Source organism: Mesoplodon mirus (assembly GCF_964341445.2).
Source record: "Mesoplodon mirus genome assembly, chromosome: 4".
In the NCBI taxonomy this organism is placed as follows: domain Eukaryota; kingdom Metazoa; phylum Chordata; class Mammalia; order Artiodactyla; family Ziphiidae; genus Mesoplodon; species Mesoplodon mirus.
In genome coordinates this window covers 133,666,099-133,681,549 of record NC_138979.1, presented here as the reverse complement: position 1 = coordinate 133,681,549, position 15,451 = coordinate 133,666,099, and the positions used below count along the sequence as shown (strand labels likewise).

Here is a 15,451-nt window from a genome sequence, read left to right as displayed (position 1 = left end):
GGCTTAATGTGAGACAGGGAGCAGAATACCTTGGTCCCTTGAGGAGGCTTTTCTAAGTACATATGCCTGGAACCCCTTCTGAGAAAATTTGATAAACCCTTGGGGGTGGGCTGCGGCAGGGATGTGTATTATGAATTAGCTCTCCTTGTGATCTGATGGCCCCTCTGTTTGAGAAAGCTGCTTTGGAAGAAGTTGCCACATTTTGCTGAAGCGGAATGAGTCTGCTAACAGAAATCCTAGGGAAACATCCAAGAAGAAAGTCAAATGAAAAGAAAGAAAAATGTTTGTAGGCTCAGTATGCCCTTTGGAAACATTCAAAACAATCAACATTTTTCTTTTTTTTTTATACTTTCACTGCTGTGACTCATATTTGTACATGCAAAACATACTTCTGCAGCCACATCACTCTTTTTAAACAAAATTAAGCTAGTTTCTATCCAGCTAGTCTTTCCCTTTGATGAGAGCTTTAGTTAACTCTTAACAGTATCAAACCTATATATAATCCCCCAAATGCTTACTGCTATAAATTACCTTCAAATACATAATTCAACAACAACTAAAATAAAATAAAGATTGTTAATGATTTTCCAGTACTTCAATAAGATATTGTCACATTGTTCTTTTGTCCTAAACTGAAATCACTAAATCAATGCCATGTACTAAATATATAGATTTTAAGCCAAATTCTTCTTTTATTATAACATAAAGAGTTAAGATGCAAATAACTTAAAACACGATAGAAGTGAAAAAGTGAATGCATATTAAGTAGCTAACACTTTTTTTTTTTTTTTTTTTGGTACACGGGCCTCTCACTGTTGTGGCCTCTCCTGTTGCAGAGCACAGGCTCTGGACGTGCAGGCTCAGCGGCCATGGCTCACGGGCCCAGCCACTCCGTGGCATGTGGGATCTTCCCGGACCGGGGCACGAACCCATGTCCCCGGCATCGGCAGGTGGACTCTCAACCACTGCGCCACCAGGGAAGCCCAAGTAGCTAACACTTATATAGGACTTACTATGTATAGGGGACTAAGTGCTTTACATGTATGAATTTATTTAACCCTTACAGCAACCCTGTGAAAGAGGCTCAATTATTATATGCCCACTTTTGCAGATGAGGAAATGGAAAAAGGTTTACATGCCCAAGTTGCATAGCTAATAAAGTGAGGGAGCTGAGATTTGAAGTTAGAAGTGTCTGGCTCCAGAACCTGTGAGCTTAACCATAGTGACTTCCCTAAACCAAAGGAGAAAGGAGAATGGAAAAAGAAGTCCGTGACAAGTAACTAAGAGATATCATATGATGAGCATAAAATAAATTGAACACTCCTTTATTATTTTTAATATACTTGTTTTTTAGAGGGTTATAACTATCTAAATTTCAGTTCTTTAAGTTATATAAGACAACTTAGCCCATCTTGTCATTGTAGGGCATCTCTTTCTCTCTGCCCTCCCTCTCCCCCAAGATCTATCAGATTATGAGGTGTTGTACGTATGCACACAAATGCTTGTGTTCTCTTGGGCTAACCCACTGGTTCTCAAATTTTAGTTTATATCAGAATCACCTGAGGGGGTTCCAAGATGACAGTGTAGAAGATTCTGAACTTACCTCCTCCCACGGACACACCAAATCTATAGCTATGTATGCATCATTTCCTTCTGGAGAAGGTCTGAAAACTAGATGAACAGCTTCTCCATGACAGAGGATAAAAAGACTGCATCAGGTTGGGTAGGAAAGGCAGAAACACAGTCTCAGCAAAACCCTACCCCTGGCATGGCAACAAACAATAGAGAGGGATTTCACTAGTCCTGTGCTTCTCCCAGAGGAGTGAGGGGTTGGTGCCCCACATCAGGCACCCTGGGATCTGCATTGGAGAGGTGAACCCTAAAACATCCGTTAGAAAACCAATGGGGCTAATGTCCAAGGGACTCAAAGTACTATAGGAAACAGAGCTTCCCCTTCTAAAGGGCTTGCATTCAGTCTCACTTGCTCTGGGACCAAGCAAAGAAAGAGAAGTTTGAAAAGTGCCTACTCTATGTAAAGGGTATTCATTTGCTAACCTAAAATCATCTATGGAGGGTCAGTTGAAACTGTCCTTGGAGGTGGAGGTGCTGGTGGATGCCATTATTGCACTCTCCACCTTCTCTGGTAGCACAGGTGCATGGGCTTGGAGGAGGCACCCTCCTACTGCCTTGCTAAGACAGGCAGGGCTGAGCGGTCAGGGCACTATCCCACTGCCTTGCAGCACTACCCTACTCCCTGGCTGGGGTAGGCACGTGTGAGTGGTTGCCTAGTTCTCCAACTCCCAGTCTATAGCTGGTGTATGCACACAGGCAAGGCACTCTTCTGCTGCATTGCTGAAACCCGTGGGGTGCACAGTCGAGATTCTCCTGCTGCCAGCTCAGTTTCATTTATCATTTCTATTGTCTTTCTAGTCTCAAGTTCATTTATTTATGCTCCAATCTTAACATTATTTCCTTCCATCTACTAACTTTGGGCTTAGTTTGTTCTTTTTTACAGTTCCTTCTATTGTAAGTTTATGTTGTTTATTTGTGATTTTTCTTTTTACTTAATGTAGGCATTTATTATTATAAACTCCCCTCTTAGAATTGTTTTTGTTGCATCCATATGTTTTGGTGTGTCGTGTTTCCATTTTCATTTGTATCAAGATATTTTTTGATTTCTCTTTTTTTTTTTAATTTTACAGGCAACATAATGTATGGTGGTCGTTTAAGAATCATTAAAACTCGTACATTCATAGAGGGATTTATACAACTTGTCAAAATACAATCATAGCAATGTGTCCAAAAAGTAGAACCAGAAGTATTATGATAAATATTTAGATCCACATATTTGGGGGCTACCAAGAATACATAAGGCGCTGACATACAACCCTGCATAATGATTTCTCTTTTGATTTATTTTTTGACCCATTGATTGTTCAGGAATGTGTTGTTTAATTTCCATATATTTGTGAATTTTCCAGTTTTCTTCCTGCTTCTGCATAATTTCCAGAGAGTATATGACAGACATATCTCATAAAGTTCACATTTGTTTATTCACGAACATTTACTTCATCAGCAAATTCTTTAACACATGCTGAGTCCATAATATACTGTACTCATTATTTGCTCTAAATTTAACATTTAACTTTGCAACATATACTTATATTTTTGGAATTTCTGCTCAAAATAAAATTTCTTGTATAGTTCTCTCAAAATATTTTTAAAGCATTTTATGCTCTGATACATGGATTTGGAAGTTCTGCATAAAATTCTATTCTACTGGCAAAAAGTCACAGAAAAATATCTGCTAGTCAGTAGGGGCTAATTTTCATAGATATTTGAAATAATTACCGTTCTACGTTTTAAAGAAATGTATTGCAACAGAAAGTTTATTGTGCTTATCCTTCATAAATAAATTTCTTGGATTTTTTTCTTGTGAAGATTTTTTCTTTAATTTGAAGATAAATTAAAATTCACAGCTTATCAGTTTGACAGAAGATTTAAAATAGGGGAATTTTAAAACCTTTATATTTTGAAAAATGTAAGAAGTGCTTCTTTATTAATTTTCCACAGTTTGTTTTTCAATGGGGAAAAAACCACATTTGATCTGCATCTGACTGACTGCAAGACAAAAGTCAAGTTGGTCTAATTTAAAATGACTTGCTCTTATCATACGATGTCATCACTTATTTTCAGCAGAGATAGAAGAAATTGAGTGAGAAAATTGAAAAATCATTTTAATGCTCCTCAAAGAAATTGTAACATGGGCTGGAACATATGGGTAATTTGTGAGGAAAAGTCAGCTATGGAGTCTAATCATTTTCAATGTAATTTTTGTGGCTGAAGTGCTCTAAACCAAGAAAAGTTTTCCTTTTTTTGAAGACAAAACTCTGATCAGACCTCTTCAAACTTTGTTTCATTTGTAACTGGGGTATTGAACAAGCATGACTCATGAGATATGATAAAAATGCAACTCTACTTTTGCTCCCTGCTGCTCCTTTAAGATTTATTTAGTGGAATAATCTCTCCTTTTCTCTGGATGGAGGACTGGTTCTGTGACTTTTTTGCTCATATTTAGGTAATAGACTATACTAAAGTCACTCTAGGTCAAAACCAGTCTCAATTCAAACACTAGAATATTCACTTCCCAACAATGATCAAAACATTAATGATAAATTTTCACTTTCCCAACAGGGCCCATCAGATTGGAATAGGGGGGGCATTTTCCTCCTCACCCCATTAATATTTCCTCTCTTTTCCCAGCTTGCTAATTGTGTTTTGACCCTCCAGCGTTAGGCCCAGGAGGAGAGGGAGTTAAGGGGAAAGAGTACAGTTTTAAGTGGTTGATGCAGTCAGTACCAGCTATAATTTTCAGGGCCTGGTACAAAATGAAGTATAGGGTCCCCTGTTCATAAAGCAGGAGAAAAGTGTCTTTAAAAGTTCTAAAAGATAAAGCTTTTTCCTTTCTTCCATAACCTCTCTTTTGACTTGTCATGGTGTTTTTATTTGCTATTTAATGTCATTCTAAGAAAAAAAGTTAAAAATAACATGATTTTATTGTTCATCTTTATATTTTGCAATGCCAGTTTTCAAAGCAAATATAAGAGCATTTAACTTGTATGCAAAACCACTGAAATTACATACCTTGTATATTGTAGCTGGAACATACACATACAGAACAGTAGAAATGCTGCACATGACTAACTCAACTCTTTTTATTCCACATCTTGATCTATGTACATTTTACTAACACATTCAACTTTGGGCTTACTAATAAGCAAGGGAGAAATGAAAGGAAAAGGAACTGTGAGTTGCACTGGCTTTCCCTTTCCTTCTATGTCATCACTTTAGCATAAGAGGTTAGTTTATTCAGAGAAATAAAATCAGTAAGAAAATTTGATTAGGGTTCTTTGGTCATTTGTATTTCTCAGAATGCCACTGCCTGCTCTTTGTGTTCGAAGCAAGTTCTGATTCACAGGCAAGGCATCGCCTCTAGGCCCTGTCAGCAACCTCAGCTTCCTCAGTTATAGACATAACACATTCACTGTATACTCACTTTGAGTCTCACTGAACTCCCACACATCGTGGGTTCACTGGAATTCAGTGCTCATGGGACATCATAAATGCTCTATGCAAATGAGGCAGCAAGAAATGACATATTGGCTCCTTGGACTTATAAAACACTAGCTCAAAGACACAGTTATTAAGAATCTGAATATCCAGAGCATTAAATCAAGCATGGAGTCCTTCTGAGTGCAGGGTCCTATGTAACTGCACAGGTCATGCTCCATGAAACTGACCCTGATTACAGTTGTCCTTCATACATAGTCTCTTGCTGGGGGAGTCCCATTGACCCTCCCAGGTAGTTGACTTAGGCAGGCTATCAGCTGTGAGGCCCACATTTGGTCTACATTCAATACTCACATATGATTTGACTGCAAATGCAGATACCTCTCATATGTAGCAACAACCCACCTTTGCTTTGTTACCAAAGCAGCTCTCCAAGTTTTCCTAGGGAGACAGCCAACCTTTGTGTCCTAAGCTGCTAGAAGTCAGATCTCCATCTCTCTAGGTGGTCTCATTGAAGCACCCTTCCCTCTAGGCTTGAGGTGAAGGAGCAGAAACCTCTTCATCCTTTCTTCTTAGTTATCCCACAGGTTACAGCTCATAATACAGCATCCTCATCTTTCTCACAAAATCTTCTCCCCAACTCTACTTTTTCAAGTATTTTATATCTCCCTATGGGTACAAACCAGACTTTGATCTCATTTTTTGAATAATGTTTTGAAAATCTGCCTATGCTTTTTTTCTCAAAAATCACTTTGGTATCGGTTGCCTATCCTAACTCAGTGCCTCAGCTGAAACTCCCAAATTAAACGTTCTGTTCCATGTAAATTATCATACTGGGTACAAAGCATGCCATGGACACAGGTTTGGGTATGTTAAATGTTTGGTCATTTTGAGTTTCTTTGTGGTTATTTTGAATGCCCGTGAATCTTCTTCCTGAGGACAATATGCCACTAAACTTTCAATCTGTCTTGAAGCTCATAATATAGGGACACTGATGAAAAGCAAGCTCATTATATGCTGGTCTGAGGAATTCAAGCATTTTCTATATACATTGCTAATGCTTTACCTAAGACCAAACTATTTGTGTGGAAATAATATGCTATAGGGAAAAAAGTGGAGTTCTAGTGTCAGAGAGATCTGGATCTGATTTCTGTTTTTTCTACTTTATACTTTATTACCTTGTAGAAGTTACTTAACATTCCTAAGCTGCAATTCCTCATTTGTAAAATGGGAGAATAATACTAACTTTCTTGGATTATTTGATGATATGATGTGTGTGAAAATTCCAGACATTCAACTAAAATTACTTGCCTTGATGACCATTAGTAATTTGGTGGGGAGTTTTAAGTTTATTTGATGGAGAGGAAAAATTGTTATTTAAATAGCCACTGACAACAGCCTCTTCTTATAGGAGTAATATATATTGCTTTTGGTTTAGCACAAATCTTTTCAATGGGAATATTTTCAATGGGATATGGGAATATAAGCCTCAGGGTATGCACAAGAATTTGAAGAAATGTGAGGAGGAGAACTAAAGTGCTCTGTGTAATAGAGTAAGAAATTTAGAGTTTAACTCAAACATGACTTTAGTGTCACTTTTATCCCTATGTCCTACTCCAGCAAACATATGCCACTAGGTAATGGTGAGTAATGTACATTTTCAGAAGATGGAAGTGTGAACAGCATTTCATTCCAAAAAAAAAAAAAGCCCATCAGATATATCTTTTATCTGCAAAGTTGTTCTTCCCAGCCTCCATGCAACCTCTAGCTCCTGGTTCCAGACTCTTCCCACCTCCCAATATTCTTTATATCCATTTTCTTAAGCAAAGCAATTTAGCTTTGCCCAAGTTTTTCTAATTTTGTGTCTTCATACTCTTCACGAAACTCTTTCATCAAGTATGTGAAAGACCATTACATTAAAAATTATGTGCTCAACAGAAAAAAAGGTTCTTTAACTTCTAGGATTCACTCACTCTCCTTAGAATTTGTAAATTGTGAACAGTAGTAGGCTTTTCATCGTTTTTTCTTTCTTGTCATAGGTGTTTCCAGGAATAGCTTAGACATAAGAGAAGGTGGCCTGGAAAGCGGTATAAAAGTGCAAAGAACTTCAGCTAGCCCAGATGGCACTTTGTGTAACATCAGGCAGATGTGGCCCTGTTGCAAGACATGTGCTTCAGATTGTGGAGCAGAATATGAGCTGAATTGTAGTCCTCTACTCACCCCTTTAGACAAGCACTCTTGGGCAGGGAACAACCTGCACAACTAGATGTGCTGTCTCTGGAGAGGGAAGAACAGAGTAGCAAGTGGAACCTCTATGAAAGGTGACCTGTGAGAAGTTGCCAATGCTTAGGCAGCTGGAATAATTTTAAGGACAGTATTGGCTAATGTGCAATTTTGATGACATCTGCTGAGAGTCAGTATATAATTTCAGTTACCCTGGAGCCATCAGTAAAGCTGTCTATTAATAAAGTCTTGAGTTGGTGGTACTTTGAAGAGTAAAGGGATAGAGTCTGAGTTCTGCTGATCAAACAGTGACCCAAGGTAGAAATATGATTGGAGAGTAGAAACAGCTGTAATATGGGGGTGACTAAGGAGCAGTCTTCAGCCTAACCACCCTTTCATGAATATCCTGGAGAGGTGTGCTTTGATTTCAGGGGATGGCCAATGCTTGGATTCTATTGCTATGAGTGGATTCCACAACTAGATCAAGGGAGGCAGAGTATAATGCTGAAGAACATCAACTCAGCTCACTGGAGTCGTAACTCACTGTGGTATGCCCAGTGCGGAGGAGGACCCCCAATGAGCCCTACTTCCTGGTATTCACACCCTTGTGCAATCTCCTATCCTAAAGTGTGGGCTGGATTTGATTACTAACTAATAGGAAATAGAATATGGCAAATTGGATGTGATGTCACTTCTGAGAGTATGTTACAAAAAGACTTGGCTTCCATCTTGGGTACTCGCTTTTTATTTTCTCTTACTTGCTCTAAGCTAGCTGCCATGGTGTAAGCTGCTTTATGGAGAGGCCCACGTGACAAGAAACTGAGGGAGTTCTCTGGCCAATAAGCAGCAAAGAACTGAATCCTTCCAACAGCCGCATGAATGAGATTAGAAACGTATCCTTTCCCCGTCAACCCTTCAGATGAAACCTCGGTCTTGGCAAACATCCTGACTGCAGTCCATGAGAGAACTTGAGGCAGAAGCACCCAGCTTCACTTCTGTTGGGTGGGCCAAAAAGTGCCTTTGGTTTTTTAATTAAAAATAAAAGACACATTTTTCATTTTCACCAAGAACTTTATTGAACAATGTATTTACCCTTTTGTTCCACTACCTTCTGCCATTTTTCAGGCAACTTCATAATTCCATCTTCCCAAAATGTTTTAGCTTTTTGAGCAAAGAACTCCAGGTGCCTTTTACAGTCTTCCAGGGAATTGAAATTTTTTTCCATTAAAAGAATTTTGTAAAGACCGAAATAAATGGAAATCCAAAGGTGTCTGGTGTGTGTGTCATATTCACTAGTGTCTGGTGAATATGGCGGATGAATCAGAACTTCCCAGCCAAGCTGTAACAGTTTTTGCCTGGTCATCAAAGAAACATGTGGTCTTGCATTAACCTGATGGAAGATTATGCATTTTCTGTTGACTAATTCTGGATGCTTTTCGTCGAGTGATGCTTTCAGTTGGTCTCATTGGGAGCAGTACTTGCTGGAATTAATTGTTTGGTTTTCCAGAAGGAGCTCATAATAAAGGACTCCCTTCTAATCCCAACATCAATATACACAACATCACCTTCTTTGGATGAAGTTTGGCCTTTGGTGTGGTTGGTGGTGGTTCATTTTGCTTGCCCCACGATCTTCCATTCCACATTATTGTACAGTATCCACTTTTCATTGCCCGTCACAATTTGTTTTAAAGATGGAACGTTTTCATTATGTTTCAGTACAGAATCGCATGGGGAAGTACGGTCAAGAAGGTTTTTTTCACTTAACTTATGTGGAACCCAAACATCAAAGCGATTCACATAACCAAGCTGGTACAAATGATTTTCAATTCTTGATTTTGAGTATGTTGGCTATCACCCGCCTGGTATAACGTTGATTGTTCTCAATTATTGTTTTGATTTGATCGCTGTCAACTTCAAGCGGTCTACCCAACCTTGGGGCATCGTTCAGTGAGAAATCTCCAGCACAAAACTTCATGAACCACTTTTGACACGTTTGACCAGTCACAGCACCTTCTCCATATGCTGCACAAACCTTTTTGTGCGTTTCAGTTGCTTTTTTACTTTTCTTGAAATGATAAAGCATAATATGCCAAAAATGTTGCTTTTTTCTTCCATCTTCAATACTAAAATGGCTACACAAAAATTCACCAATTTTGATGTCATTTTTAAATGTATGCTGATATGACAGCTGTCACATACAATCTAACAAAATTGTTTCGAACGACGTTAAAGACAACTAAGTGCAACTAGAGTCATCTTACAGAAAAAAACGAATGAACCTTTTGGTCCACATGATATATCAGTTATCTATTTTGGTCTAGCAAGCAACCTCAAAACTTAGTAGTTTGAAAAAACAACATTTATTATCTTACAGTTTTTGTGGGTCTGGAATTTGGGAGCGGTTCACCTGGGTGGTTCTGGCCTGGAGTTTCTCATGAGGTTACAGAAAGATGCTACTTGGGGTTACTTTCACCTCAGGGATTCACTGGAGCTGGCCAATTGATCGTGGTTAGGAGGCCTCAGTTCTTTGCCACATGGCCCTCTTCTTACGACTTCTGTGTGTTCTCACGGTATGGCAACTGGCTTCCCCGAGAAAGAGTGATCCAAGAGAGCAAAGTGGAAGGTGAAATTGTTTTTACAATCCAGCATCAAAAGTCACACACCATTATGTTTTTGCCAGAATGATTGACCCCTCTCACATTGTATCGGGGACCACCTAGCAGTATGACTATCAGGAAGCAAGCTATTAGACCTTGGACTGGTTGCTCAATGTTGCTAAACTTTAGTTTCCTTGGCTTTGAAATGAGGATATAATGGTAACTGAGTTTTAGGGTTGTGAAATTAAGTGTGATACTTCAGATATAAGCACTTAGATATAAGCACTTACATGCAAATTCTCTTTCTCAGTCTAGTTTAGTTTAGTAAGTTTTCTAAAAAGGGTGTGTATGTGTAAGTAGAAAATGATGGGCATTTCTAGTACAGCCATCTTCAGTTATAAGAGAACCTTATGTGTGTGCTCAATAAATGTTAGCTATTTTCATCATTATTATTACTAGTTGTCAGGGTATTATTACTTATATTGCATAGCTGGCCCATCTTTCTTAGCACAGTTTCAGAGGGATTCCACAGATGATTTGTTATATGATCATCATGCATCTGAAGTTCATTGGGAAGCTATCTAATGGCAGCTCTTGATTAAACCACATTTAACACATTATGACCTACTAAAATATTCTGGCTAGTGAGACTGCCTCATTACATGTCACAGAAATTAAAAGTGCAGCTTCTAATATAAGTGTGCTGTCCTTAATGTGCTGCCAGAGAGCTTTTTGCTGACAGAGTCAGCAGAATGCAGAACGTGCTTGATCTACAATATCAGGTCAGTTCAGACATTGTGAATCTTGTTTAGATTGTAAAGAGGTGTATTATATTTGCTTTCAGTCTCACAAAGCTGGAGTACAGATTCTTCAGGAAAATGGGATTTAGTCTTAGGAATAATTTGGTTGTAAAGAGCAGCAATTCAATCAAGCTTGCTGAAGAGTAGGTGCATTTATTTTAAATGTTCAGAAAAATCTCACAGAATGCAGCTATTGGAAATAGCCATCTCCCATGAGACTGGAAATTCATCAGGTGATCTTTCCTTCTCTCTTGTCACATGGTCTCCGTCTCTCATTTTGGGGTTGTGTGAAAGGCAATTTCTTGTATTCATGCCCTTATGTAATCTTCTCTCCTTGAGTGTGGGCTAAACTTATTGACCCACTTCTAAAGGTGGAGGTAGGGAGATGTTACTTTTGAGGTTAGGTTAAAAAAGATGGTGACTTCAACCTTGGGTGTGTCTTTTTCTCTCTCAGAACTCTTACGCTGGGGGAAGCAAGGCGCCATGGTTTGAGTAGCCATATAGAGAGTCTCAGACGGTATGGAGAGGAACTGAGGTCCTCAGTCCAACAGCCTATGAGAAACTGAAGCCCTCAATCTGAAAGCCCTTGAGTAACTAAAGCCTGTCAATAGCCACAAGAACTTGCAAGTGGATATCTTATCCCCAGATGAATTGTTGAATCTTAAGATAGTTGCAGCCATAGCTGACAGTTTGACTGTAATCTCATGAGACACTCTGAGTCAAAATTATGTAGCCAAACTGCTTCTGATTCCTGACCTCCCAAAACAGTGAGCTAATAAATATTTGTTGTTTTAAGCTGGTAATTTTTGGTGTAATTTGTTATGCAACAATAAGGAATATAGATTTTGGTGTCTAGAGTAGAGTGCTGCCGTGATGAGAGCCTAAAATGGAGAAGTGGTTTTAGAACTAAGATTTGAGCAAAATGTTAGCGAAATTCTAAAGTTCCCAAAGAAACTGTTAATAGAGGCTTCTTGGTCTTTTATAAGACTGAGGGTGAGTGGTGGCAAAAACTGAAGAGAAGGGGAATGTTATGTAGTGGCAGAAAGCTTAGAAACCTCATTTCTTTTAGTAACATGAAATGTAGAAAATGTACTTTGTGAACTGGGTGATCTAGCTCAGGAGATTTCCAAGCAAAGGTGCTTGGAAGGTGGTATATGGTTTCTTCTTGCTGATTATAGTAAAATAGGAGAGGAGTGAATTAAATTGAAGTAGGGATGTTAAGTATGAACGAGCCAAGACTTCATAGTTTTGCAAATTCTGTTTTTCCAGATGGCAACTGGTACCGAAATTAAGAAATGGCTTTTGATCACAGATCAAATCTAGGGCACTGCCAGGAGAACAGAGGTCTAAAGAGGAAGCAAAGGACTGTCAAAACTTCTGTTAAAACCGAAGGTCATGCCCCAGGGTAATATTCAGTCATAAAAAGGACCCTTTAAAGAGATTAATGGTGTGTCTCACAGATCCTCTCAATGAAACAACAGTGCTTCTAGGAAGCTAAGGTCATTGTGTTTCAGCTATCTTGAGGCAGGAGTTGGGCCTCAAGAAGAGGAGAAAGAGAGGAGCTGAGCCCTGACAAGATAAGAGACCACATATTTCTCATTCTCGAGGTCAAGGACCTTCCCGATTATACATTGCAGAAAGGGCTCCTCGGAGGTCAAATGGAGGGGGCACCACCCCATAGTAAGTGATGTCAGCCTATGAATAGGCCTCTTCGCTAGAATCCATCTTGGCTAAGAAATGCCATCTTGGCTAAGAAATGCGTGCACGCATAGGGGGAGGACCCTGAGATAAACCAAATACAGACTCAGAGCTAGGCAAAGAAAGACAATTGGCCAGAGGAAACCGAGAAGAAATGCCCCATATAAGTGATTCAAACTACCACGAGGGTGTGACTTTCTCTCTGAGTCTGCCCTTGTGAGTCTATTCACATGTACCTTTTTTCCTCCTAATAAACACTTTACTTGTTTCACTAACTTTTGTCTCTTTGTGGGAATTCATTTCTACAAAGCTGAGAGGCCAGGGCCTTATCACTGGTCACTGGTCTAATGGCTAGAATTCAGTGCTGTCACTGCCACAGCCTGACTTCAATCTGGCTGGGGAACCGAAATCCTGCTTCAAACTGTTGCAGGCCGAGGTCACCGGAGATCTATCTCAGCCAAGGCTCAAGGGAGAGAAGAGCTTATTTCAAGATTTGTGAGTGTGGCTTTTGTCTAATGGAGTGAATCCAAAGATGATTCACAAAGATGACCCACAAAGTTTTTAAGAGAGTTATATATGAAGAAACATTGCCAGCTTGAACTCAGGGGGATAGAGACAGTATGGAAAGAGGAGAGGCTTTTGAACCCCAGGACTATACTGGAAGGAAGGAAACTGTGATAGCTGCTTGGCTGTAAAAACATGGTACATGTCACAACAAAAGGAAGGAAGACTCAGAGGGCAGAATAAACAACTGAGAATCAAGGAATATCCAACCTTTGCCCAGCTGGATTTCAGAACTACCATGGACCAGTGAATCCTTTGTATATTCCTTTTCTTCCCTTTTTGACAGGAATGTGTATAGCCGTTTTTCAGTACCTGTCCTCATTGTATGTTGTGTGTGTATGGGGAGGGTGGCAGATAACTTGTCTCTTTAATTTTACAAGTCTGTTGATCAAGAGGTGTTCAATTTGAGAAGCTGTATTTAAGGGACTACACCTGACAAGCTTCATCAGCACCTGGATCTAATTTAGATGACAGGATTCTAGACTTTGAACTCATATTATAATAGGATGACACTTTTGATGCTTTGGGAGGGGATGCGGGAATTTTGCATGTAAGAGAGATGTGAATCATTGGGAGCCATAGGTGTAGACTGCGGTAGGCACCTTCTAAGATGGCTCCCAATGATGTTTCCTCTTGGTATTCATGCTGTTGGGTAATCTCGTGCCAGTAGGGGCTGGACCTAGTGACTCACTTCCAATGATTATAATGTAACCAAAGGCATGGGCTGTCACTTCTGAGATTAGATTTCAAAAAGACTTTGGCTTCCATCTTGGATGTGTGTTCTCTCTCTTTTTCTTGGATCACTGGTATCAGGGGAAGCAAGCTGTCATGTAGTGAGCAGACCTATGAAGAGGTTCATGTGATGTTGCAAGGAACCAACCCCCTTAAGGGCTCACCCCAGCAGGAACTGAAGTCTGCCAACAACCATGTGAGTATGTTTAGAAGCAGATCCTTTGGCCCCAGTCTGGTCTTAAGATCCCTGCAGTCCCAGCTGGCAGCTTGACTATAGTGCTATGAGAGACCCTGAACCAGAACAATCCAGCTAAACTGGTCGCAGATTCCTGGCCCTCTGTAAGGTGATAAATGTTTGTTGTTTGAAGGCACTGAGCTTTGGAGTAATTTGTTATGCAGCAATAGATAACTAAGACAGTCTGCTTTCTCTTTTTGGCTTCTCTGATGACTTATTGCTTTCACACAGGGTTGCTCTGCTTCCTGACCATAATTGACTAGATCAATCTCTGGGTTCCAATTTTAAATTTTTGGAGAGAGAATCTCATTCTTCCAGCTTGGGTCAGAGGTCCCATCCTGGTTCTACTTCCCTTACTCAGAAGTGGTGAAGCATTAAGTATGTAGAGCTGCCTTTTCCAGGTTGTTGGTGAGTTATGTTCTTATAAAGACAGTAGAGAGGGAATGATGGGCCTTTTTAGAATTGCTGCTTTGGAAAATGTTCCCCCAAGCTGTTTTGTATCTGGCAAACTGAGCTGGGTTATTCACAACAGTGAATCCAGGGGCTGTAACATATTCAGAAGATTTAGTCAAAGTGCCATAGGATGGTATTAACAGTGATACTTTTATTTTTTATTTATTTTTAAATAGATCTTTATTGGAGTATAATTGCTTTACAATGGTGTGTTAGTTTCTGCTGTATAACAAAGTGAATCAGCCATATGCATACATATATCCCCATATCTCCTCCCTCTTGAGCCTCCCTCCCACCCTCCCTAAAAAAAAAAAAACTGATACTTTTAAATAGTTATACATACTAAATGGAAGTTAATGCTCGTTGCAACTCAGCAGTAATTAGTAAAGCCATTTCCTCAATATTTTCACTAAGGTAGTTGAGCTGACCATACTTTTCTCAAAGTATAGCACCACAGGTGATAACTGGAGCTGTCTAGTGAGCACATTGAGGGACTCCTTCAGGGAGATGTCCTCATTCGTCAAGAATGATTCAGAAGTCTGTTAGGAAGGAATTGGCTCATACCAGTGTGATGGGGAAGGAAGACTATTATGTATGCCTAGGGGCACCAGGAGTTACAGTTAACATTTTATATTTCATTGGTGCCTTCTAGTTGCAAACTGCAGTGATTCTTTTTATAGAGTAGGTTGAACTCAGAGTTGTATTACAGTAATAAAGGACTGTCTTGTTGAAAGCCTTTTTCCCTTTTCTATTTGATTAGTGTTACTCTACATAGCACAGTGATTTGAATGTTCTTGAGGAGATTGTAAATTGCACCCTAAAAAAGAAGAAACCCACCAAGGTATATGTTTTAGCATCAGAAAAGTTAAGGTGAGAGAAGATTTGAGTAAAATGTTTACAACAAATGTATCATGGTATCAAAATGGTTTTGAATATGAATATGTGTTAGATAATATTCACCTATAATTGACTAGCTAGTTGTTTCTGTGATTTTGACACTGAAGCTTATACAGTGAGATTCAGGTACAGGTGAATTTGCATATCTGCCTCATGATCTCTGGGACATTGGGTCAGGCACC

The 15,451-nt window shown here is 39.4% G+C and overlaps 1 long non-coding RNA gene across 2 annotated transcripts in view; it reads left to right on the top strand.

The window, feature by feature from the left end:
* LOC309803362 overlaps positions 1-15,451 on the top strand; it is a 166,568-nt gene that overhangs the window by 129,864 nt on the left and 21,253 nt on the right. The window lies entirely within an intron of this gene.